The sequence below is a fragment of the Odontesthes bonariensis genome, chromosome 17 (genome assembly GCF_027942865.1).
Source record: "Odontesthes bonariensis isolate fOdoBon6 chromosome 17, fOdoBon6.hap1, whole genome shotgun sequence".
Classification (NCBI taxonomy): Eukaryota; Metazoa; Chordata; class Actinopteri; order Atheriniformes; family Atherinopsidae; genus Odontesthes; species Odontesthes bonariensis.
In genome coordinates, this window is record NC_134522.1 from 19,712,397 (window position 1) to 19,739,041 (window position 26,645).

Here is a 26,645-nt window from a genome sequence, read left to right on the forward strand (position 1 = left end):
AACTGGATCCAGAACTGTCCAGAATGTGTGCCGTGAGACTCACCAGAACCAGAGCGTGATCCCTGCTGCCCTCCCTGCTGCACCGGGGTCATTGTTCATTCCTTATCTATCGCTCACTTCATCGCTTTTTCTTCCTCTGCAGGGATTTGCAGGTCTCTAATAGAGGCATCTACCATATCCCACTAACTGCTTGAACAGCTGGAGCTTGGATGGATGCAGAGTTCTGCACATTATGTGTGTGCATGTGTGTGGCGGGGTGTAAGACTGGGCGTGCACGGGCGAACATCTGTGCAGAGAGGAGCGATGGGAAATGATGTTGCAAGCGCACAGCCAGGAATATCTGTCACACTCTGACATATCAACGCCTCCGTCTGCGTGCACACACGAGCCCGCACAGCTGAGGATTGCGGTGCTCAAGATAGTGGTGCTGATCAAACACCTTTTTTTTTTTTTTTTTATCATGTGCCATAAATCACCCATCTTCTAATTGTGCCCGACTTCCTTGGACACTGACAATCTGCTGCTTGACAACCAGCCCATAAAACCCACAAACGGTGCCCTCGACAGCCGTTGTCCTGGGCAACCGGGGCGTTTATCAGGGGCCTCCACCCCTTTTTTGAGTGGTTTCTGCTTGGCAAACCACTGAGAGTTTGATGAGGTGATGGTGGGCACCAAGCTCCATATTTAGCCACTGCTGTCAAGTTCTGATTTATCACCGAAGGTAATTGCAGAGCGTCACAAGGAAGCAGGCAGGAGGTGAGTTAGGGGTTTGGGTCGGACAGAAGGAGGAGCGGGCTAAATTATGTTGAATAGCACTGCAGTGATATCCTCTTTTGCCGTTGAAACAATGCATCGCCGGCGACTACTTTTCATTCAGACAGCAGCATCAAAGCAAGAATAATGGATCCTTGCAGAAACCTCAGCTCGATAGTTTGGAGAAACAAAGCTCTCATTGTAAACTCCGTGCTTCTCCCTCCTCTTGTGCATTCATCCCGGCTTTAATCCTTTTCACATTACTCTGACTCTACTGTAGGCCATTAGATGACAAGAATAACAATTCGGCGGTAGGTTTCCGATCTGTTCCATCCCACTTTCGTCCCCATGTTCAATCAGCGCTTGGCAGCAGAACAAAAAGAAAAGCTCAAGGGATCTCCAAAGAAGTTAAAGACAGACACATCAGTCCAAGATCAGATTGTTCGTGTGAGGCAAAATGCATCGAATATCAAATAAAAGGCCACGTCACAGCACACAATGTTATCTCGGAGCTCGTCTCGATGGAACTTACAGGAAAGAGATATTAAGTTTCTAAAGCTGACATTTCAGTTTGAGGGAAAAGCCAAATCTTTTTCGTTTGGACTGATGGGCAGTTCATTTTTTGAGATAAAGAATACTTCACCTGTGCTTTTAAGCTAACAGTAACAACCAATTAAAAAAAGAAATTTTAAAAAAGGGCACCTATTCAATGGCAAGTGGAAAAACTGCAAATGAATTTCATGTGACGCAGACAAAGATTAAATCCAGCTTTTATCAAGCAGAAGAGGGAATTCTGTTCACGCTGCAAAAGCTAAACTCAAAGAGGCCAACCGCTGTGTTCCATCTTCTCACAGCTACATTTCTAGAATACCATTAAGATAAATGTCTGGAAATATTGGGAAATAATGAATGAATGCAACTGTAATGAATAATTAGAATTACATTCAAATGTTAATGCATGCATTTGGATTTAACCGAACGCTGGTCAATGCTGATGCCTCGAGACTTAAAAACGAAGAAAACAGAATCTCAATCGATACACGTAAAAGCAAGAAGTCTATATGGTTAATGCTGTGACCGCAGTGCTGAGAAAGAAGTGGCCGCAGATACAAAAACTACAGGACGCTATAGACAACAGATCCATGGACTGGAATGAGCCAGTGGGGAAGAAGGCCAGCTGGAAAAAAAATTGATAGGAAACTGTAGAGTAAAGCATCCCCTGAGCTCCTGGGGGCTTCAGCGATTACGATCATGATGGACTTTGCAGAGCTTCCCGCATCTACTGTGGCGACACAGACGTTCCAAACTCAGTTTTATGGCAGGGTTCAAGCTATTGTTTTCACAGTGGGTTTTTTCTTTTTTTGGGGGGGGGGGGCTAACGAGTGTGTGTCTGGATGAGTGTGCACAGAGACGATAAAAATCAAGAGAGACGTAATAAATGGTAAGGCTGAAACAAGGAGGCCATAACAGATAAGCGTGTCCCAGTTTGGGAAGTCTATATTCCCCACCTGAGCTCATAAACCGAACACTTAAGGAAAAGTTTACGAACAAAGTTTGTAACGGAAAACAGCTCCGCAAACGGAACGTATTAAGTAAAAATACAAAGATTTACTTATTGATTTGGTTTTGCCTAATAATGTTCGCCTGATGAGATCAGCGAGACCTGAGTAGGGGGGGGGCAACATAATTCAAATGTCGATCAATCAACAGAGCGGCAAGGAAGCTCCAGCTAAGGCGGCAGACATTTAGTCTGAGAATTCAGACTCACTTGTCTGCACTGGGTGACCACATTACTAATTTCCCCTGCAGGAGACATTTAAAAAGCTCGAAACTATCATGCAGCCTGAAGCCTACAAGCCACCGGCAGCCATTATGTGATTATTAGGGGATTCACAGGTCTCCAGGGGCAACAATAGGCCTGTCTCCGAGGCAGCCAGATATAGCCCAAGGCCTTCAGGCAGATGTTTTGTGATGTCTGTGATACATACTGGTATCTAGAGGGTCTGAAAGGGCTTTGTTCAAGGACACATAATTGCTTACTTTGGAAAGAGGCTTTAATGCCGCACTGGTCTGCTCCTGTGTTCGACAGACTCGGATCTATTAAGGCTATTCTTTCATGGCCACGTTATGTGTATGTAACCTACATTTTCGATAGAAACCTTCACCAGTAGTAACTTCAACCCGGGCAACTGTTAACTCTTTTCTCACCAGCCAAAAGTATGGACACATCATTTACAGTTCAAGAAATTTACCAGCAATAGTCGGTAGATTAACTGATCGCAAAAAAAAACCACAACCAGCTATTTGAAGCTATAATAATCTTATAATTTCTTCAATCAATGAGATTTCAGATGGAATGGTGGCGTCCATAAATCCACCTTTCAGCTTTTAACCCAATGTGATATAAAATGTGTTCCGTTCCTGTGAACCGTGCGTTTTGTGGTGTCCTTTTCACGCTGAACTCGTGACTCAGAGCAAATAAACAGTGGATTCTGAAGGCCGAGGGGGTGATGGGGGTGGTCATTTTTGTTTGATTTAACTGTCAGATAAGTCCATGATTGTGTAACTCTGTAATGTTTGTTATTTTGGCCGTGTCCCACCCTCAAGATACCCTCCCACATGAACAAAAAACTAATTCAGGGCTTCCTTTAGAAGCTTCAGTGATTGCTTGGTGCAGGGGAAGTTCATCATATTTCATATGGGGAAAAACATCAGTGACTTAAGTTTGTTGAATGCTACAATTTTCAAGCTATTCTTTTTCTTCCTCCTCTCTTTGCTTTATCTGTTCCAACCTGCAGGGTGCTCGACTACAGGATATGTCAAAGTTTGGCACAATCACGCCCCCCCCCCACTCCTTTATTCTACTCTGCTGCTATCTAAACACAGTCGGTAAAAATGCGACGATGTGAGGTCACTTTCCCAGCTTCAGGAGAAACCATTAGCTGCCATGCTCTTTCTGATTGTATGAAAAACAGACCAGTCTCCGCGATATGGTCTGTGAGCGCAAACATGAAGTCTTAATTCGATTTAGCCTGCGCTGCTCTGTTATTGTTATTTCACTGGGCCAGGGCTGAGTGTGTTCAGATGACTGCTGCATCATGTTACTCTGCTTACTGTCAATTGACTGACAATGACAGGAAAAGTGAGGTCTCTGCCAGGAAAGAGTCCTGAAAAAACATGATGGGATCTTGCAAACTATCAAACCTGTTTTCTTATTTGGACGATAAGTTCGCCAAAACAAATGTACTGCGTGGGGGGTGTCACTTGATTAATGTACGGAATGAAATTCAGCTCAACTTTAACTTTTCAACTGTGTTGAGTTTTTTTTTTTTAACAGCTGCTTCCCAGAAAATGTTCAGACATCAAACAGCGAGAGATTCATTTCACCCAGTATTGGAAAAATCTAAAAAAAAAAATCCCCAAAGAGCTTTTCTGATACCTGTAACTTACTCCAGCTCCCACAGGCAGAGTGAGCGAGGTCTGATCTGGTCTGATCCAGTTCTACACCAACCCACTATGCAACAGAGGTCAAGGGCACCCCAGTGCAGCCTCCACCTGTCAGCGCAGGTCAGCAGGGGAGGGATTATGGCGAGGCGCGGGGGACAGATTAAAGGGCGACACAAACAGAGATCTGGAGTGCCAATCTGCTGAGCAGTAGGTGATCCCACACTTTTAGAGCACCGCAGGACGAGACATGATGGATGTCATGTGTGCGAGCTCACACACATCAACAAGAGCCAAAAGTCATGTATACATAAACATGCTCAGACAAATGCCTCACGGTTGTGTGTAGATGCGTAATTCAATTTTAAAACCCTCCCTCCCCGCAACTTCCAAGCCTGTTCCGTCTCCAAACAGCCCAGAGTCAGGATGAATAGAATCATCAAGTAATGCCGACACAAACTTTTCCATCTTGGCTTTAATGTGTTGCAGTTTCAAGGCAGCGCAAGGAGGAATAAGCCTTCGGGCCTAGATGTGTTGTCTAGGCTTCTGAGCCTGAAGAGCACGGGCTGAGAAAATTAGCGCCAACTTTGGACCCACTTCAAAAATGTTCTTTTCACGATAGACAGTTTTGGTTTGACTCAAGCTTTGTTCTTAAATATTCATTTCCTGCAGCCACGCTTTTAATTCCCACCTTGCAGTTTCATCTACTAATCGTAATTGCTTTCTTTATTCCTTTTAGTCCTCGCCTTTTTGTGAAACTGTTAACTGTGAAAAGGGCAACAAATGTGAAGTTTCGTGTAATTCATTTGAACTGGGATTCGTGAATACAAGAGGAAACATTTTCATGTCACCTCCGCTGCTGTCTGACGGCTCAGCGTGGCAAAGAGCCCAATCAGGAGCAGGATGACACAGGATTAATGCAGGTTGGAAAGGAGGGAGAGCATTTCAGCGTAACACCTTTCACTATACACATGTATCCAAGTGCTGACGTCAGCAGAAAATGTGCACGACCCGCACTTGCAAGTCGCAGCTTGGGGAATGGGAGGTTGTTGGTGTTGGAAACTGTTCGAGTTAAACTCACAATGGAGAACGAACTCCACATGAGCTAATAATGCTCTTTGAAAATATACACATGTGTGTGACACAAATACTCATGGCCACACACGCTGACAAACACATGTGAGCACACAGAGCCTCGTTATGTCCCGTGCCCTTATCGTTCAAGACGCCCGTCTTTCAGCAGGCCCTCATATTCCCCCGCTCTGTCTCTCTTAGTTCCTCTTGCTGCCTCCCTCCCGATGTGTTGCACCCATTCAGAAAAGCAAAATGTGAAAAACACGCACACGCCTACAAACACTGATTTAATTAGCTGATTTAATTAACTGATTGCCAAACTTCTATCTTGTTGCTATAAATGGCAGTCAGCATTATTAATCTTTATAGTGATACTGCTGCACTTCCCACTCACCGCCGAAGCGTCTGCACTGAAGCGAACGGGACGGATGCCCTACTTAAACACTCCGTGTATATGTGCTTACAATCAAACTGATGTAAAATTCAAATGCTCTCAGTATAAGTGAGCGCGTCCTCGATCCCACTTTGGTTCGGAAACTGTGCCACTAGTACCCATAAGCTGTCACTTCTTATCTCCTGCTGGGTTTAATTCTGTGAAGGTGTGTGAGCAAGTGCGCATCCAGGTCTCGTGTCGCCTTGTGTCGTCATTCTCTAACAAAGGAAAAAGAGGGTCCCAGTTAAATTAGCAAGGTTCATTCCATCAATGCTCATCATTATTTCATGGATTCCTGAATATTTTATTCACTGGGTCTGTGTGTGAGGGTGTGTGAAAGGATGCTTACGTTGCTTTGTATGTGGGTGTGCACACCTGTGCTTGGGACCGTGTTTGCGTGTGTGCGTGCATGAGTGTGCGTGCATGAGTGTGCGCGCGTGTGTGCTGGGACATTAAGTATTAACTGAGCTTGGGGGCTCAGAGATGAACGTCCGGGTCCTCTACAATCCCAGCATGCTCCGCTGCTCTCCTGTCTCGCCTTTCCAGGATAGGAGCCTGGGGAGCTGTCAAGATGCACAGAGCAGCACAGCTTTCTGTGACTTAGTGTGTGTGCGTGCATTGTCTGAGAATGGGAGGCAACCCATCTAAAACCCAGATGAGTTAATAATGCTGTTTGAGACTCCCTCTTCAAACACTCACACATACACTCTCAGAAGGAAAAGTGCCGGCTTTCAAACACACACAGACAAACAAGCACACGTGGGGCAGTAACTTGCACCCTCCCAGCATGACATAATCTTTTGTGTCCCCTCCTCTTCCTTTTATCCTTATGGGTGGTGGGATAGGAAGAGAACGCACAAGGAAAGAGAGTGAGTAGAGAGAGGAAAGAATGTGTTTTGGAGCGCTGAAATGAAGCAGGTGTCACCAGTAAAGTTCTCAACAATCATCCCTTCTCCTCCCTCTCTCTCACAATCTGTTTTTCCTCCTTTTTACTTTGGCAGCCTCTCTGTTCCTCCTCATTCATTCTCCACCTATCTGGGTCATCCTTTCTTTTATTTCCCTACGGGTGTACAGTAGGTGCAGAGCGAGGCGAGGGGAAAAAAAAACAAAACGAAACAGGGATAAAAAAAAAAAAAGGAGAGCTTCTGACAAAATATAAAGAAAGTCCCGCCCCCTCTAAATTCTCCATGGATGCCATCGACTGATATTCTACCAACTCCAAAAGCCGATACAGTTAAATATGTCTGAGCCTGTTTTCTGGCTGCCAGCCTGGGGAGCAGCGCGGCAGGCTGTGGCCGCCTGTGTACCGGCGATGGCAACGAGATTGATATGGCTGCTTCTGTTGACCTCCTGGTTATTCAGAGAAGTAAAGGAAAGAACTGAAAAGAACACATAAAGTCATCGGATTGTGGTCGATGCCTTTACCAAGCAGTCAAATTAAGAGTAATTTGGGAGTTGTTCGTCATCGGAGTTTGGAGTCTAAAAATACAGGAGGAATGCCGCTTGAATTATTTATTTGTGATTTAGAGATATACAAATGAAACTCATCTGATTTGACTTTGTTAAGCTTTTTTTTTCTTTTTCTGTATTGGATAATGAGTCATTCCATAATGAGTCACATAAAACACAAACCTGCAATTAGGACATTCAACAAGCGATGCAATGATTTTTGAAACAGTGGTACACACATTCGCTGTCCCTTGTGAACGTTTGAGCCAAATCCAGAGTAATTCTTTCTAGATGTCCCTAAAATATTGCCTTATCCAGAAGGATACACAGAACCTTAAAAAGCATACAGTGTGCACTCGCGGTTGGCAGCAGCGCAGAGGTATAAAAATGGTAAGAGAGAAGAATTAAAAAAATCCTGCCTGATGCTTCATTGACCAGGGGAAAGATGTGCATACACACTGCATCAACGCAGGCAAACATAAACCCCCTTAGACGTGCAGGAGGAAGCAGGGAGCTCAGGTGGAAACGCAGATTTCCAACAGATTGTAAGACTGAAGACCTGGGGACCGAGGGAGGAGGCAAAGAAGCATGAGGAGATAAAAAAATGAACTGGACAAAACAGATGAATGGGCAGTGGAACGGGGAGAAACACCTTCCTCATCTTCACCAGAGCGCACAGGAAAACAACGCGCGCGCACACACACACACACACACACACACACACACAGACACTTGTATACATGCAAGCACATAAAGCAGGTTTGCACAGGTGCTGTTTCAGGGCTTGGCTCGGCTGCAAAGTTGAGATAAGGGACTGGAGGGGGGGTGGATGGCCCGAAAAAAAGGGATGGAGAGAATAAAGAATGACAGGAAATTTGAGGAAGAGGTGCTTCAGAGGCAGGAGAGATCATAAGAGACCGCTCTGGGAAAACGACATTCTGCAGGGGGTGAGACCGGCACACTCAGACTGCGCAATATTCACACTTAGAAAGAAATGACACAAATACAAGAAGTCCCACAGGCCGCTTCAGTGGAAGGAAGGAAGGAAGGAAGGAAGAGGCCGATCCCATGTGGCATAACTGAAATTTCCCAACAGAGAGATGACACACACACACACACCCTCACAAACACACTACGAAGGAGAGCAAACACAGACACAAAGCCCTTCAGCCCTTTAAAGTCAAGTTAACATTTAACTAGTTTAATAAATCAACACACATGGAACTTAAGTGCATCTGTGTGTGTGTGTGTGTGTGTGTGTGTGTGTTTAAGACCTTTGATTGTAAGACAAGCAAAGTGTGTATGCCACTCAGGGACAAGAGATTGTGCTTGTGTCTAAAAAGCCACAAGAGCACCACAAACTGTTTGATGAACAAACCGGTACGACGCAAAGTTAACTAATTTGCGACAACACACGCACACATGAAAAGGTCTTACCTGTTCCAGAAGAGTCCGCGAGGAGAAGGACCAAGGGACCGCCATGAAAAACAAAGAGACAGAGGACAAGGAACATAAATAAAAGATTTTCATTGATTAAGGGTGACACGATGCATCATGTGACCTTGTGCAAACATGAGACAGCCACATAAAATCCTAAAGCGAGCACATATTCTGGGATAAACGGCTCAAAATGCACCTTTTTGATTCATTTATGGAACACAAAAACTATAATTTGACAGTCTGGCATGTGAGACAAAATTAGCAAGGTAGAAAATAGGTAGAAATGCAGTGAAAGAAATGCATTTCAGACAGGGAAATCGATAGGTTGAGGGTCTCTACTTCGAACAAAAGGAGTGACAGGCAGGACAGCCAACAGACTGGCAGACAGATGTATAAACTGGGAAAAGAGAAGGAGATGGACAAGTCGACATACAGACACGTTGAAAGTGACAGAAACGGCATGCCAAAAGCAGGGAATCTGTGCAGCCACATGGACAGGAAGGCTTGACACCTCATTATAAATGAATGGGAGATGCATGCTCAAAGAAGCTGACGCTCAGGGGAGAAACACAAACACACAGTGAGAAATCCCCTCCCCGGAGAAGGCAGCCAGATGGACAGGTAGAAAGAAGAATAGGTGGAGGAGCGAATCCCAGCTTGCTTTGGTCCTCCTCCAGATCTTGTGCCGGTTAGGGCCCAAGCTTTCAGAAGGAGATCCAACTTGGGACCCAACACTTACTGCCAGGTAGGTACGCTCAGAGGGAGTCAGACAGAAGGATGGAGAAACTACGAGGGATGGTGACAAACATGGTGGAAAGTGTGAAAAAGGACGAGTGGGTTAGTGTGCATGCGTGTGTGTGACAGTGCCTGAAATAAGCCTGATGGCAGCTGTCGGTTTCTATCTGATGGAAGGCAGGAGAAGAGCAGGGGAGAGATGCAGAGATGACAGAGTGAGCACAAGTAAGAAAGAGAGAGCCAGGAAGAGAAGCACTGCGGAAGAAAGATAGATGGAGGTGAGGAGGCAGAGATGGCTTCACTTATCCCACAGGTAGCAAATCCCACAGAACATATCCACAGCAGTCAACGCTGTCAGAAACCATCTGCCAATGTGTGTGCATGTTTCCAGTGGTAGAGTCGCTTTCACCTCAAAGGGAAATTAATCAAAAGGAGATGCTGCAAAGCTGACACCTAACGCGTGTATGGTCATACATATGTATCAATCCATTAAAATGCAAAAGTTACTATCAAGCCAACAGACCAGCTCGTGCACAGAGATCGACGGATACTAGAGTCAGGAGCCTCGACTCGGTGTGAAAGTGGAGAGTGCAGCTGGGTCTGAAGCGGCTAATAAGGCACTTCCTTCTCTCCTTTAACACTCTTCTCGTGTGTTCATTCAGTTATGATGAGATTATTCTGACCAAAGCGATTTTCAGAATATGGGAACAAAGCAAAAGAGGAAATGCTTTTATAAAAAAAAAATAAATAAATAAAAAAAAACAGCCGACAGATAAGATAGAGAGCTCCACAGCTGCTGAAGATAAAAGCCAAACAAATGGAAGCAAAATGCTGGTGGTAATTTCTCATTTCAGCGACACAGATGAGAGCTGGTCGGCAAACTGCAATAAATGATTAAAACGGACAATTTGGCAGTGGCGGTAGGTGGCCACACATATTTTGAGGGCAGTATCGGTATTCTTATTAAAAGGTTGTTTTTAGGTTTATCGACTTTGGGAGAAACATTTCAGCACATATTGCAGGTTTCGACAACGTCCCAATTGCACAAGGACAAAGACTTTCTTTTTTATTTTCCTGTAATACTTTGCACACAAAATTTAAAAAAACTTTATCGTTGAGAGTGTTTCTATAGAGTAGAAAAACCAGTTTAATTCAAAATGAAGTAATCTCGCACCACTGCAGTCCCACAGTTAAACTTTTTCTGCTCTGGATGTGTTGAACGCATTTAAATCCTACTTATATGACTTTTGTTGCCTTTATTGCTTCCCTGCATTATTATGATCATTCAGAGGTCACGATTTCTACTATGGGCTCTTGTACAGTAGAATTGCATCTTCTAAAGTACAAAAAAGACCCAAACTCGCCACCTTCTGTCGGATATATTTGATGGTAACTCTTATTCATTTAAGGCTTCATCCAAAAGGGTCCAGTCGACTCTGACTGGTCAGCTGATTGGTCAGTGACTGCGTAGGAGGCGACTGCTCGTTTATAGTTTGAGACGGGCCAGAAGGGCTAACAGGCAGCCATTATGCAAATTAGTTTCATGGTGATGCCATGAAGAAGAGGAGGAGAGGGCATTTTCAGCAGTTCAGAGGCAGAGTTTTCAGTTAACTCCCTTTGTTGAAGACTTTAAAGGGATAAGGGGAGAAGCCAAAAAAAAAAAAGCTTAATATACCTTTAACACAGCTGTGATCAACAAAAACAGAAGATCACTACGCTGCCTCCCACAGTCTCCCAAGAGTATCCCATCGTTTATGAAACAAGATTGGGAAGAATTAGATCATTCCACGTGTCTCGGTTCTACAGCTTGAATGTTCGCGCAGTAACTGAACAATCAGAAACATTTTCCCTGGACTTCGGTCTCATCCGTGCGGCTCAGAGACGGACAGGAACACGACCTGAGCCTAACCACAAACCATTTTTTTTTTTTTTTTTTGCCCCTTCGACAAGGTCCTACTTATATTGTCTTGGTCCCAAGTGGAATTACATGCCCCAGTTTCTTATACTGCCCAATAAACTGAAAAGCACTTTCACTTTGAAAAAAGCCGTTTCGACCAATTTAACTGTGAAAAAATTACCCCGGCTGTGGGAACAAACAGAAACTGGCATTCTGTGATGAACTAGTGACCCAGCAAATATGGATTCCAGTGTGAAATGCATGAAATACGTTGGTGAGAGATGAGGAACCCGAGTAAATCCAGTCTTTCAACATGAGGGGAAAAGTAGCTTTTTTGCATTAGGCTAAATCACATTGTTTGTGGCTCCCCACCACAGATATTTACTCTGCATCATAACAGAAATGTAATTACTTAGTTCCACTTTGTTGTGCGCATCAACTAAATTTCGGTCAGAGATAGAGACATAGCTGTTTATCAGACGACTTTGATCACCGTAGCCTTAATAAATCATTTGCTAGTGTTCCTGAGTGTTTAACTCTCTTGAAAACTCTGCCCAAACAGCCTCAAAGGACAACTCTGGTTTGCAGTGCGTAAATTACAGTTTTCAAGTCTCGAGCTTGCCTCTCAATTAGGACCGCAGAAAGAGTCATATAAAAGACAGGCGACTAACGAGTTCTGCCATTTCAAATGGCTCGACAGACGATGCCGAGCAGCTTCTTCTGCAGCTCAATCTGCTGCGGCGAAGCGGCCTTCTGGCCCACAAAGATTAGTTTATTTGAGAGCAAAATAAAACATCTAGAAGCATCACTGTTTGACAACTGCACTGTAGAGAAATATGAGCAATACCAATTTGTGCAATTATGAAGCCAGAGAGAGAGAGAGAGAGAGAGAGAGGAAAAAAAATAAAGTTTAGTCAATACTACTGAAGCCTCACCCCGAGGCCATCGCTGCCCTGAGATAACCGAACACATGAAGACATGTTTTATTAAGCTGCCGACTGCGAGGCGCGCTTTAAATCTTCTAAATCGAAGACATACTTTCACAATTTAGCCAGTCAGTGATCGCCTACGTACTGTGTTCACCGCAGGTATAGCGACTCAGAGTTGGCATTTATATTAATGAAGCCCGGCTTGTTAGGTCCGAAAGCTGCACTCGGAAAATAGCAAGCGGGGGAAAAAAAAAAACAAAAAAAACAAAAAGAGGGAGGGGAAACAGCCCGTTAATGCGGTTGAGACCATCAGAAATATTTATTATCTCTCCACAACTGGATAGTTAATGTCTTGATCATAAAGATTTCATACAGTCCCCCATTATCATAATAACTTTATGAGCCAAAGAAATGTTAATGCACATTTTGTAGCTGGGAGGGTGTTGTGAGGACAGTTGTAAAAGTCGTTAGAAGAGTCCCGTGTCTGCAGTTGTTCACTTCAGACAAGGCTCCTAGTGGCCAGAAAACCACGGCCGACCTTTTCACCCCATCACACACACACACACACACACACACACACACACACACACACACACACACACACACACACACACACACACACACACACACACACACACACGCTCTGAAATGCTCAAAGGGCTGACCTCTTTGCGCTGATTAACATTCCAGTAGAGGAGGAGGGAGACACGAAGAGACACTTTCCTTCACCTTCTTGTCCCTTGTTTTCCTCTCTTTTACTCCTTCTCTTCATTTGTCTTCTCTCCTCTGTTGACCCAATTCAAGGCAATTATCGCATCCTTCCAGCTTCCTACGCTGCAGCACTTTTATTAGGCTCTGTTGCCGACCCTCTACTTTCACATCCATTTTCTGCCCTGGCTGCGTTAACACGTGTGTGCAGGAGTATGTGAGTGTGTGTCTTGTCGAGGCATGTTGTGGCAGATTTATTAGGCAGCACACAGGCTCCAGGAGCTTGTAAGCTCACCACACAGGGCTGAGTGTGTGACTTATACAGGCGAATACTTGGCAAACTCGTTTATTTACTTGCGTGCATAGCTTTTTACACATAATCAGACGCACGCATTTCCTCAGTATGACGATCCGAGTAGCACAGAAAATAACTAGGTGTTTCATTAACTATTCCACAGCTCCACGGCTTTATTAAGACCTGCGACTCACATGTCTCCACATCTGCACCGTCAAAGCTCTCTGTGGCAGTCTGCCTGAGAAGGTGAAGCTCTGCTCTATGAAGACTGAGCACAAAAGGATACGTGAATCAGACACATTTCCATTGTGGCATCGTCAGGGTGACAGCATGGGCTACGTTGCCAGTGGTTGTAATTCAGAAGAAGTAGCGGTCCTTACCAGAAACAAACCTTGAGAAAAGAAATGGAGGATTTTTTTGAGGAATCACTCACTTTACTGTGGAAATATATGGGATGCAATATCATGCCTGGGACGGTCACGTAAGTTGATCGTTCGACGTCTCAGATCCGGAAAAAAAACCAGCTTGTGAGTCACACATCTTAATCTTTTCCCAGATCGGACACAATCGACAGAATTGTCTCCATCTCCTCCCATGCGTCATTTCGAGACAAGCAAAAAAACATCTCAAATGAATGCGTTAGCTTTCTTTACATTTGAGAACCAAAAAAAAAAAGAAAGAAGATTTTCAGACTTTTACCATTTCCATTCAGCTTCTCTCATTCACAAAACTTTGTTTCTCTTGATGTGTAACGTATGTAAAGTGTAGTGTAACTAGGTTACCGTCACTGGCTGATTTTCAAGTCATTGTAGGAGATCAAAAAACATAAATATAAAGCACTCATTTGAGGCAATACTAATCAAACTTTGATGAACAAATATTCCACTTTCCAGAAGACAAAAGTGAAATTCAGGTTCTTAATTGCCTTCGGCATTCTTGCATAAAACCAAACCCAAAAAAACCCTGCTTGTTGCATTGAAAAGGTTCATTTAACTTGGAGCTCACATCCATATATGACCCACTCACAAACAGGGTGAGTCATAAAAACAACCTCCTTTCCCTTCATCCCGAAAGTGAACAACCACAAAAACAGGCCGAGGCGAATGGCACGCAGAGCGTGACGGACTTTCAGTTATGACTTATTACTTGGGGGAGAAACACAAATAAAAGGTGGAGTAAGACAACATAACAGATGAAAAGGAACCTGACACACCTGCCAGGAAAGTATCTTTACATTGAGGCAGCCGCGCATAAAAGACCGCACGACGCATCTACACGTGCAGATAAACCTTTTGCACAACGAGAGAGTGGGACGAACAATCAGACGATGGACGAGTCCATATCTGTGTGTGAGAGTGTGTTTGTGAGCCGTTGAGTCCAGCTGGGAAACAATGTCGATTCCCACTGACCTGAAAACTAGCTGGCCGCCACCTCAAAATACAGAAGAACAGAAAAAAGACTGAGAATGTCAGTGAGCACGGGAGAATGAAATCTGCAGAAGGTGAGATTGAGAAATACTGGAGAGGGGATGTAGAAAGGATTCAGAAAAAAAAAAATACACACACACTCACATAAATATGTATACACGCATGTTCAAACACACCCAGGTGTGCAGTGAGAGATTACAGGAGGGAACAGCTTCCGCTGTCCCATTGTGCTGCCGGTGTGATTGAAAAGAACGACGAAAAGACAAGAAAGAAAGTGCAGATGGACAGAAAAGTGAAGAAGGGATCATGTATGAAGCGTCTGCACACACCCAACAGGACAAAAACAAACAAACAAAGACTGAGATAGTGTGTTTAAGTCTCAGCAGACTCAGTGTGGGTGTGTGGTTGTGTGAGTGTGACCCTTCTTTTCTTTTTTTTTGCTTTTGTGACTCTTGAGGTCCCCTGCGGTCAAGAGCGGATCCTCTTTCTCTCTTGTGCTCCCTTTTCATACACTCGTCCCCCCCCCCCTTTTTTTAATACACTCACTCTTCGTTCCCTCCCTCTCTTTTAGCGCAGCGCTGAATGGCCCCCTCTTTCTGATGAGTGACTGATGAATGAAGCAGCTCTTTGAAGTCAAAAGTCACAGCAAGGCCGGTCAAGCGTGAAGAGACGCCGGACAAAAGACGGCCGAGAGCGAAGGGAGAAAAGGAAGGAAGGGAGGAAGAGAAAAAAGACGCAAGAGGGGGGCACATTCAGCGAGAGAAAACGCCAAGCGGAGAACATCCATAAAGTCTGTAAGGGATGGAGGATGAATGCGTGTGGCAGAGTGTGTGGGAGCGCTGTCTGCTTTTTTGCATGAGTACATACGAGTATTTGCATTGTGACGCAAGAACCAGAAAGAAAAAAAAAAAAAAAAAAAAGGGCCAACATAATGCAAGCGACAAATAACAAAGTCACAACGAAGTGACATTTTTCTGGACTACAGGGTTCGCTTGGGGCTCCTTTGGGTTTTTATTGACCTAAAAAAAAAACTTCCCTTCTTCTCTCATTGCTTTGGATGCTTAGATGCTCGCATCTGGTGAGCTTCTGGTTTAAAACAAGAAATAAATATCAACATTACTATTTAGCCCTGCCCAAAAGTTACCATACTTTTGTGTTTAATCCCAGCAAAGTGCCATATGAGAAGTCCCAGAGGGGCGGTTGGTAGCTGCCCTAAAAGGGCCCGCCAGTTCCCGCAGGTGGATTAGTGGGATATTAGGTGGATTGACATGACCGAGAACACTGGTGTCTCAGAAAGAGATGGATGGATTACGATGCAATTTGGAGTCTTCTCTTTGGAAGCCTTTGTGATCCCCCGAGTTTTAATATGATTATTAATATGAATATGAGTTTTCATTTGTCCACTTCGTGACTGAAAATCTTTTCGCCTCCGTGGGACTGGGCTTTCCCTTTCTTATAAACTTTAAACAGCCAATTAGTGCGCTTGTGAGAACAACCTCAGGCAAAATCTGAAAAATGGATACATTTTGGATCTTCTTCGTGTACTTGCCTTATAAATGTCACAGCAGTGCTCTCTGCATGCATCGAGGGCGCCTTAAGGAGCTTCTATACATTCATCTGAATTGATTTAACAGTAAAAAAAAAAACAAGAACTAAAAAGAAATATATACACCCGGTTTGAATGAATAGGACTGAAACACTCAAGCCCTGGACTACAATCAGCTCAAGACCACCAGATTTTTCTGTCTATGCGCACAGGGGGGGGCAACCCCACACAAAAATAAAATGAGTGCTTCTCTGTTTCGCAGCTCCCCAGAGTAAGAACACGACACTCCTTCCGTGTTTATCTCAATCTCACGTCAGCTCAGATCACTGGCAGATAAAGGCACATCCTGACAAATCACTTCCTCTCTCTGGAGGAAGCCGACACGCGCCGGGGACCTAAAGCGGTGGTGCCGATGAATAAGTGACACTTTGGACAGAAACTAGCTGAGAGAAAAAGATGGAGGAAAACAATGCTGAGGCGGGGAAAACACACACACACACACACAGGTAGTGAGAAAGGTGAAACCTACATATCTGCGGCCCGGATCCACAGAGCTGAGCAGGGTGAAGAGGAGAGGAGGAGGCAGGGCGGCCAGAGACAAGGAGGTGAAGAGGCACTAAGAATAGTATAACTGGATTAGCTTTAACACTGACCTTTATTCAGCAGGGTGGCACTCGCACTGTCTCTCAATTGCTCTTTGCTGCCGATACAGGAGAGGCTTGTCCTACTTTGGAACTCTTACACTAGCCTCAGCTCAGGCTGCGTATGGCACAGATTGTAGTAAAGATTACTTGGGTGAGTACTGAAATCAAGATGACTATTAATTTTATTACACATGGTAATATAATTAATAACCGCAGTGCCTGCCAACCAGTCTCACTAGGAAAAGGCCATGTTAACGGATGGGGATAACGAGCGGCCCGGGTAGCGTAGAACTACACAGAGTCCACTGAGAGAGCAGCAGCCAGTGAGCAAAACACCAACACGCGACAGCAGCAGTTATATCTGGAGACAACAGGGACCCCGCTGCTGTTCTTCCACTAGTTCATTCACACAGGTTTTGTTCCAACCTTTACAGTACGTCATCTACTTTTGTCATGTTGGCTCCAGCCAATAGATTTTCAACACCTTGGGGGTCTAAACGACTACTTTCTCGCCTGAAAATGTTTCAAATGTTGCTAAAGTTATATATTTACAGAGTTTATAGCTTAAGGGAAATCAGCTTTTCAGGCCGGCTGATTTCGGCTCGGGCAGGAGTGAAGTGCACTGTGTGTAAACGGTCTGCATACTGTCAGATCGATGAGTATGCCGTTTTCAAGTAGTAGGCGGTTTCGAACACAGCCAGTGGCTTACGCTTGCGTCTTGCGTGAAGTTTAGAAAATTGAGGTGACACGCGAGCACGCAAGGGGGGGCTTGCATTGCGTCTTGTCTTGCGTCACCGACTATAAATCAGGCTTAAATGTGAGCACCACTGCAATAGCGCCACAGTTGGCATTTTCATCTCAAATATTTCCTTTCTCACAAGTGTTGGAATTCAAAGTAACTGAAAATGAAACCTAACTATAACGCCAGACTCGAAAGTTAACATCTCTCTGTTGTGTCTAACAATGCCCCCCCCCCCAGTAAACGTAATTTGAAGGTTGCACACTGTGGCAAAGTCTACCAGCTGTTTTTAATTATGACTAATTCCTTGAACACCTATTCGTGTGGTTAGTCTGCTCTCTACGTGATGAAGTCTGTACCATTTCTAATCAGCTAGACAGAGACAGAGGCACCACTCACTGACTAAACAAATACAAATCCATGGCAGGGAGGTACAGACAACAGTGCTAGGGTCATCATTACCACCAAAAGAATGTCTGTGTATTGTTTTTTTCATCTACCGAATATCACTTTTGACTATCACTTAGGGAATGACTGAATAATGTCAAGTCTAACTCAAGGAGCAACTTACCCGAGTTTCCTGTTCTTTAAAAAAAAAAAAAAAAGAAACCAAGGTGTGAGCTCAAAAACAAGAAATTTTTACCTAAAGAAACCCACCATCTCAAAATCTGCCTAAAATCTTTGCTGCACTCTTCAGCCGCGTCTAAATCTGACAGACTTTGACTTATTCCGCGCCCGTGCGTGTAACGGTGGAAAGAAAAAGCACAACCTGAATGAAAGTGTTGGGGTTTTATCTGGTAAATTCTATGCAAAAAAAAAAACAAAACGTGGTTTTCTGCATCTTGTTCTCAGATAATTACATAAAACAATCACATTCAAATCACATGATCGATATTTGTCAGGAAAGAGAGAACAGAACGTCCACAGTGGCAAATATACTCTGTGGATTGCTCAACACACACACACGCACACACACAGGCCACACATTCACACGAGACGCATGCAACCTGCGTCTGAATGCACAAATGAAGGAGGACACATACAGCTTTTTGTTGAGGACGTGCAGCTCTACAGCTATGCCCTTGAGGGGAAACAGACAAACCAAGTGTAGCAGAACGAGGAGTCTCAGTGTTTCTTTTCTTTCACTCTCGTCTTTCCACAAACCAGAGGAGCCATCAGCTCTATAGTCCCTGTGATGAGACTCTCTCATGCACACACACATGCACACAGACAATAGACACCAATCCTGGGAAGGCCTGATGGGCAGAAAAACAGAGAGGCATGATGGGAAAAGGCATGCGCAGAGACAACAGTGTTGTTCATTTTCTTTATGGGATCTGGTAAAAGTTAGCCCACCATGTGTGTGTGTGTGTGTGTGTGTGTGTTTGAGTGCCCAAAAAGGAGACTGTCCCAATGAGTTGAAACTCCTCCCCTTGATTCAATGAGGGAGTGCAAGATTTGCATATTTCCCACAATTCAATTAACACGCTTGTCAGCCTCTGCTCTCCATTCACAAGCCTCCTTTGGCCATCGCTCCCTCACACACATCACCTTCGTATTACTTCGTAAATTGATGCATTTGTTTGTTTGTTTACAAACCAATGAGAGAAGTGAAAAGGGGAAAATCTTTAAAAAAAAATCCCGAGCCACACCGTGACACTCGGGGACGTGAAAAGTCAGTGTTGTAAATGGGTGCAGGGAGCAGTTTCTCTCTGTCATTCTCTGTCTCTGAAGAAGGAGGAAAGACATAAAAGGGGAGGAAAGATGAGGAGTGCAATCCAAGAATAAGGCATTATCAGGTGAGGGTGACACTCAGGGTCGATGAAGCGCGGCGAGCGAGCAGACAAAGCTGAACCAGATTTAAAAACCAGGAAGAAGAATCTGCCCCCGACGCACTCGCTGCTGTGAGACCAGCTAATTACTTCAGCGAGTCTCTTGTCTGATTAATAGACTGTAATCCCATTCTCATGGATAGCATACCATAGCATTCCGCAGCGCCACCACAGAAATGCCCACTAATCACTCAGTCAGTTTTAGCAAAGCTAATGCTAGGCTAAGATAATCAATAGGATGTAATCCTGTTGGAGGAGCTGCTCTAGCGTAGCGGCCTTAATTACCAGCCATAGAAATGTCTGCTAATCATTCACCGCATGCTTATTTGTCCACAGGGCCACAGAGCCGACTCCGCGGTGGCGGTGGCGGGTTGACATTTGACAGTCAGCTGCAGAGGGTGGAACAGATAAAGTGACACAGAGACTAACGGAGGCTGTGTAATGATTAAGAAATACATCACTCTCGCTTTTCTGGCCCCGTCTGTCCTCTATGTTGAGCATACATCCAGACTGTGGTGGGAAGACAGTGCTACATTAGTGTCATTCAAGTTTTATCAATCAATGATAAAACCCTCTCCGATCCATAGCGACTAATCAATAATGAAGGCTTGCAGGCAGAGCAGTGATAACCCTTCCCAGAACACCAATGAAGACAGTCGTCAGCACTCAAGCGGATCCCCTCCTGGTTGTGTCTTTAAAATTCACTGAGGTGAAGCAGCCGAGGCAAATCAATGTCTCCAACAGCTTTAACTCATCTTGATCGTACTCGCTTGTGTACTGGCAGGTTGATTCTACAGCATAATACTCTTACTTATAATACCTGTCATTAACACTTTGGGGTTTTTTTGTTTCCAAACACACATAACCAAGCTGTTGTCTGCTGCAAAATGTCTGCAGTCAAACTAAAGCTCTGCACGTGAAGCGAGGGGCCCAACAGAGGCCTCTACATACACTCCGTGGGGATAAAGTCCAAACTTTGGATCGTGAGGGTGGGTTATATGTTACGCTGACCTGCGGATGAACTCGAGATGAACTCTTGTAGTCAAGAGGTAGCGGCGGTGTTGTTGAAAAAGACCTGTCAACACTCACCTCGAGCTACTGAAGAAGAAAACACAGAGGGGACACATCTATCTCACCCTTTTATGTGTGAGATAGCGTGTGAGTCAGCCATCCTTTCAGGATATTGTAAAGGGCAGGGCGTAAAAAACTCGAAGAGCAACTTGCTCCAGAGTATCATTAGCTGCCGGCACCGCCTAACAAGTATTGAATTTAAAGCCCAAAGTTTGATCTGTGGAGCCGCTCGGGTGAGAGATATGCCGCTGTCGAAATAAGGATTTTTATCTGTGGAGCTCTTCTTGGAAAAGGAACAGGAAGTGCTTCACAGACCACAAAAACATCCAAATCTACAACTCCGCTGATAAAGTGAACTTCGGCTAAGTTGAAAATTTTGAGGGGGCTGCGTTTGTATGTTCAATCGATCGCAAAACAGCTAATTTCATTTGATTTACAAAGCACCAATTACCGAGAAAAGTCAGGGCAAAAGGACATTCACAAAGGTCAGGTCACTTTAAAGAGAGTAACCACAAGTTTAATACGAGGACAACTTGATACAGTTCGATTCGAACCAGTTGATGACCAAATAAATCCAATCCATTGTACTGCGACACAAATTCGTTGTGACTGTATTTGTGTGAATTACAAAAACATGTAGTATATAAAAGTAACATACAGTATATAAAAGTTGTCTGGCTAAGGAAACCAACAGATTGTGTTGAATCATCAGTCTGATTCAAGCCCGAGTCCTGAGTGTGCGAGGGGGCAATCGCCGTGCAGTTACGTCCCAGACGGTTACCCTCATGTTGGGAAAGCTCTGACTGTGAAGCAGGAGCAACTAAAGACCCAATAAAAGGAGTTCCATGGACTAAACTGCAGTTTCTGCAAGATTGGACACAAAAAGATGGGCAACTCCCTCCGATACTCGTAAGGACAATGAAAATGCTCCTGCAGCCCAAAAACGCCTCATGTGTCTGAGATGCCGCATAGGAACAAAAACCCTCTTTTGTATGTGCTGTTCTCGGTGTGGCCCAACGTTTGTGTGGAAAACTAGTTTGTCAACTTCCCAAAACAACCAAACAACAGCCCGATGCTTCGACCATGATGAACGGATCCAGAAACACCAACTTGCCGATCAGGGAATTAATCTACATTTTATACAATACTTTTACAAAAATCATTTTTTCCTTTTGAAGTATTTTTCTTCCCTATGAAATAAAAAAAAAATCTGTTCTAATATTCCTGTAGAAATAAATCATTTATCAGTGTTGCAGTTGGGATGGCAAATTATTAAAATATTGTTTTGAAGTGGTACTCCAGTTCAACCAGTGGAAAAGCTTGGTATGGAGCCCCCTTCCCGATGTTGTGGACTACGCAGACGGACAGAGGTGATTACCCTTAGACACAACACAAGTGGAGATTGAGGACTTTCATTTCTTATTTAAAACCTAAAACTGAGTGGTTAGGGTGCATACCAGATCAGCACAAATGCATTTGGTGTGTACCTTTACTGCATCTCATTCCCTTGCTCTCTCTTTCCACATTTCCTGTTCATCTTCATTCTAGATTTCTAATAAAAGGAGGGGGCAAAAAATGTGAGCCATAATTGCAAATTTGCATCATCTGAAAGGTCCATCAGCCTGCTAATGTTTTCAAGACACAATGTGATCACATTTCAGTGATTGATGAGGTCACAAAATGCTCTTGGGGGCCTCTTCCTGTATCTCGGTTCCTCAGCTTTAACCCAGTAACACCTGACGCGGCCTCCAAACAGAGGGCCTGGAATACCTGTATTTTCAAGCAGGTCAATACAGATTAGATACAGGTATTGAGTCACAATGGTAAACCCCGTTAGCGCCTAATTTTCATTAAGACAAGCAGGTTAAGTGATTGGAGCTCAATAAACATGAAGAGAATAAATGGCTGGAGGCATGTGCGAATGTTTGTTGGGAATGCTGGAACGTAGAGCCGCCACAGGATGAGCGGACGTAAACGGCTTTGGAGTGCCTGGCCGCCAGCGCTTAAACCCGCTTAATCTGATTGGATTAACACCGACCGGCCTGAAAACACACGAGCGCCGGCGTACACGTACGCACACAGACGTGAAGACACGCGCGCGCAACACGATTACGTTTGTACTATATGCCAATCAGCTGGGGCTGCCTCTGCAGCTTCCTGGAGTTCATTTGGATTCTGGGTTGCTCTGGCTGGCTGATGGCATCACACATGGCTTCCACACGCACACGCATCTCCTCTCACGCCCCCCAAACACACACGCACACACCCAGTTACTCACAAAGCCATCCTAGAAACGCGCTGATTTGTGCTGTGAATTTGAAACAGACCTATTGAAAGAAGAGGAATGCCCAGTGCTTGACAGCCGTGCTAATTGACTAGCCCCCTCCCCAGCAATGAAACTAAATGTTTTCACTGTTTGCCATCTTTTATATGTTCAATCACTCCCTGGCAGCACCCCTCTAGTCCCACACTCATCCCATCCTCCTCCTCATATCACTCTTCATCGCCTCCATCTCCTCCCTCTCTCCTGCCCCCCCTCCATCCCATGTTCATACATGTAATCATTCATTAGAACCAAGGCAGTTGTCCATTAGGCAAAGCAGCCATTTTGGAAATTGCAGCAAATCTTCCATGAAAAGACATTTCCTCTAATGCGGTAGTCACGCTCAGAGGGAGAGGGAAAGAAATATGGCAAAGGAGGGAAAGAAAGACAAGGGGGCAGAGATGGAGCGAGGGGAGAAAAGAGTGAGAAAAGTGAAGCAGCGAGACAGAGAGAGAGCCCCCGGCCATAAAGCCACCAAGTGGAAAGCAAGCCTGCTGTTTGATTATAGAATGACACCATCATGGATGGAAGGAGGGAAGGAGGGAAGGAAGAAAGGAGAGGATGGGAGGGGGCGGGAGAGTGTTTTAGAGGCGAGCAGAGGGGATGAGGAAGAGTCGAGAGAGACAGAGATGAAAAGAAAAAACAGAGTGATTTGAAAGGGGACCGAGAGAGAGGCAGTAAAATTAGGCCCATCATTTTACTTACTATGATGCGCCGTGACACGCAAGGATTAAAAACAGACATGCACACAGTAATGTGACGTGTGCACGCAAACACTTGTGCAGGCCAGATGGTGCGCCCCCCCCCCCTCTCCCATCCAAAAGTGGGGCTCTAATTTGAGTAAAGTGATAGGAACCTCCTTAACCAATTACAATTCCCATATCTTAAGGACTGCATTAGGTTCTGTTTGTGTCACACACTCATTAGTGTGCGGGTATGTGCATTAGTGTGTCCCATGACATCAGTAAAGAACATTAAAACTGATAGAAGATGTCGAAAACGACAAATCCTCTCACCCACCCGCCCCCACCCAAAACGCCACCGTTCACCTCAATCTCATCTCATCACCAATCAAAGACAGACCCGTCTCTCCAAGTCGCTGCTGCTCAGCTCGTCGCCGCTCGCTCCCTCTTAAATCACCTTCCAAAAACCTGACACATTTACCTCCAGACCGAACTGAGCCTAATCCACTGGAGCGTTTGGCTCTCCCAATTCAGGATGTGCTGCGATTTCCAAAACCTCCACATTCAGTCTCATTTATTCAGCCTCTCAGGCAAAGTTGTCGTGCTCCGCTGAGGGCAAACATGATCTGAAGAAACTGTGCAAAAGATGCACCTGTGGAATCAATAGCTAAACAAACCATAACAGCTGAGCATGGAAACAAGGCTTTTGGTTTTAAATTCAGAGATGCTTTGAAAATAAAAAAAATAATTGTCAGCATTCAGAGTGCAACTGGCTAGCTTATACAGGAATAGTAAGTATTCTATATGGTAATCAAACATAAAATCATGAATTAATCAATCAGTCAATCATCAAATATTTATAGAAATTTGAAATAATCTATCCATCATTAATTTTTGACAAGTTCCCATCAAAGTCATCAAATGTGAACATTTACCGATTTCTACTCAGCACATTCAGGTTTTTGGAGTGAGGGTTAAAGGGAAAAGGACAGCCGTTTCTAAAAATAATCACCTCTCTTGCATCTCAGCCACGCGTAATCCCAAACACACCAGCAAAGCCGCAGTTCTTTGTTTTCATCGTCAAGTTCAACATAAAGTGCAACTTACCCACTACTGATCAATGTTCAAACATTTGGGGCTACTCTAGATTTTCTTTTCTGTTTCTCTTTGTGAACGTGTGCGTGCTGTTCTGATTTTTTATTTATTTTTTGTCATTTACTCTTTTTTTCCCCCCTGACAGCCAGGCATTTATGGGCCTCAATCTATCTGATGGAAATCGCCCTAATTCCCACTTCATTTTTCACGGCATTTGAATCGTTTGTGCAAAATTCACTTGACAGCCAGATAAGAGCGCAGCTGCACAGAGAGACGATGGATCTCAGCACTGCTGTTGTGCAGTTGAACTTTTTTTTCTGTGTGAGTGCTCTTTTCCTGTATCTCACGAGTATCCGTTCAACTCCATAGCACTTTCGGCAGAAGGTGAGCCGATGTATGTGCGTGCACGTGTGACACAGGCAGTGCATTTTCACCACACCGACTATATGTAGACGCAGCTGATCCGAATGCTGTGCGTAAAACGACGCGCCTCGCAATCCCTCACTTCTGCTCTGCAAACACATATCATCTTTTATCGCACTTTTGCTGCCTACATTGCCACTCTTGGCACTGCCCTAAAGACAAATGCTCCTCGCAATGAACACAATGCCATGACAGAACCCAAACAGCGAGCACTGCGAACAAAAAGCATACAGAGGACAAAATGAGGAAATGAAACAGAAAAGAGAAACAAAACGCGGTTGTGACAGTGAGAGGAACACGGAGGGTTTCTGCTGGGGTGTTTTAAGTAACACGAAGCGGCACTGTTTTTCTTCAGGGTGTTATTAAGCTTATAGTTTCTTGTTGCTCTTGTCAGCACTGATCGGGCAGTCGATTAAACCCGAGGCAAGAGATTGTCTCTGCTGCGCACGCACCCACGCACCATGCATGCAGACCTCTCTCTTCCACTCCGCTTTCCTGTCTCTTTCTGTTACCCTGGCCTCCCCAGGTGCACACATCCGCAGAAAGGCACACAGCTGCACACCCAAACAAGCTCAGGCTCTGAAACAGTGCTCACAAAGTGATGAAAGGCCGTTTATCCTGCGTCCACTGTGATATCTCAACTCACCATGCAGAATGGCCGAACGCGTTATCACCTCTGACCGGAGGGAAACCGCAGGAGTCAGGACTGACGCCAGCAGCAAATACCAGCCCCAGTGTGTGTGTATGTGTGTGTGTCCCAGCGGTAATAATCACCCGGATTAGAGCGGAGCCAGACCCCCACAGGGTCCCCCTGTTCTACCCCCACCTACCAGCCCAGCCCAGCCCTGCCCAACCAGCAGCGCTGATCCCCAGTTTGAGCTGCCATGGGAAGCGGAGCAGCCGGCCTGGCATCCCCACGGGGTCTGACTGCCAGACAGACACATTTCCACGTTTTTTTTTTTTCCAGAAGCCCATTTGTCCTATTGATCACTCACAGCAAAAAATAAAATATTGACCAAGCTCTGGCAACACAAAGGCACAAACCCCATTCAACAAGCGTAGCCTTTGGCCACAAGGGTGCGGTGAAATGGAAGTTGATACAGCCGTCAATATGTCTGTGTGAGGGATGCAATATGGGCTACAACAACGGGGAGGCGTGGGGAGGAAAATGGGTTACACCTTAATAAGAATCTGCTCCGTGTGTCTGAGTATCTCGCAGTCAAAACAAGGGATTATTACAGAGCGGGGAACGCTGCCTGGGTGTATTACACGCTCCTGATATGAATTCAGCCAAATCTCAGTGTGTGATTCAGTGGGAGGGCACCCCGATATTGGCGCCTATCAACAAATGTCAGAGGCCCTGTTGTGCTTCCGTGGCATTTGTGACAGCGCGGCGCAGAAATGTCAATCAACATTTGTCTCCCTGGATCCATTATCAACCCTCTATTTCGGGAGGATGCACACAATCATGTCATTCTCCTTTCATCTAAATACCCCTCTGCTGTCTGGTGCAGAGAAAGGCTTTGTTTCAAGTTAACATGATAGTTGCACCCGTTAAGAACCAGGGAACATTTGAAAGTGTTTGTAGTATTTAGTTACAGGGCTAGAAACACCATTAAATGACACTGTTTTAGTATCACAGAAAAGCATTCTTGGCAATAATGACTTCATAGTGGCATAGATATGCTATGCTTCATGTGAATAT

General features: G+C 44.7%; 1 protein-coding gene across 1 annotated transcript in view; it reads right to left on the reverse strand.

Annotated features, from left to right (window-relative positions):
- hs6st1a (heparan sulfate 6-O-sulfotransferase 1a) overlaps positions 1-26,645 on the reverse strand; it is a 50,874-nt gene that overhangs the window by 22,970 nt on the left and 1,259 nt on the right. The gene's annotated exons all lie outside the window — the stretch shown is intronic.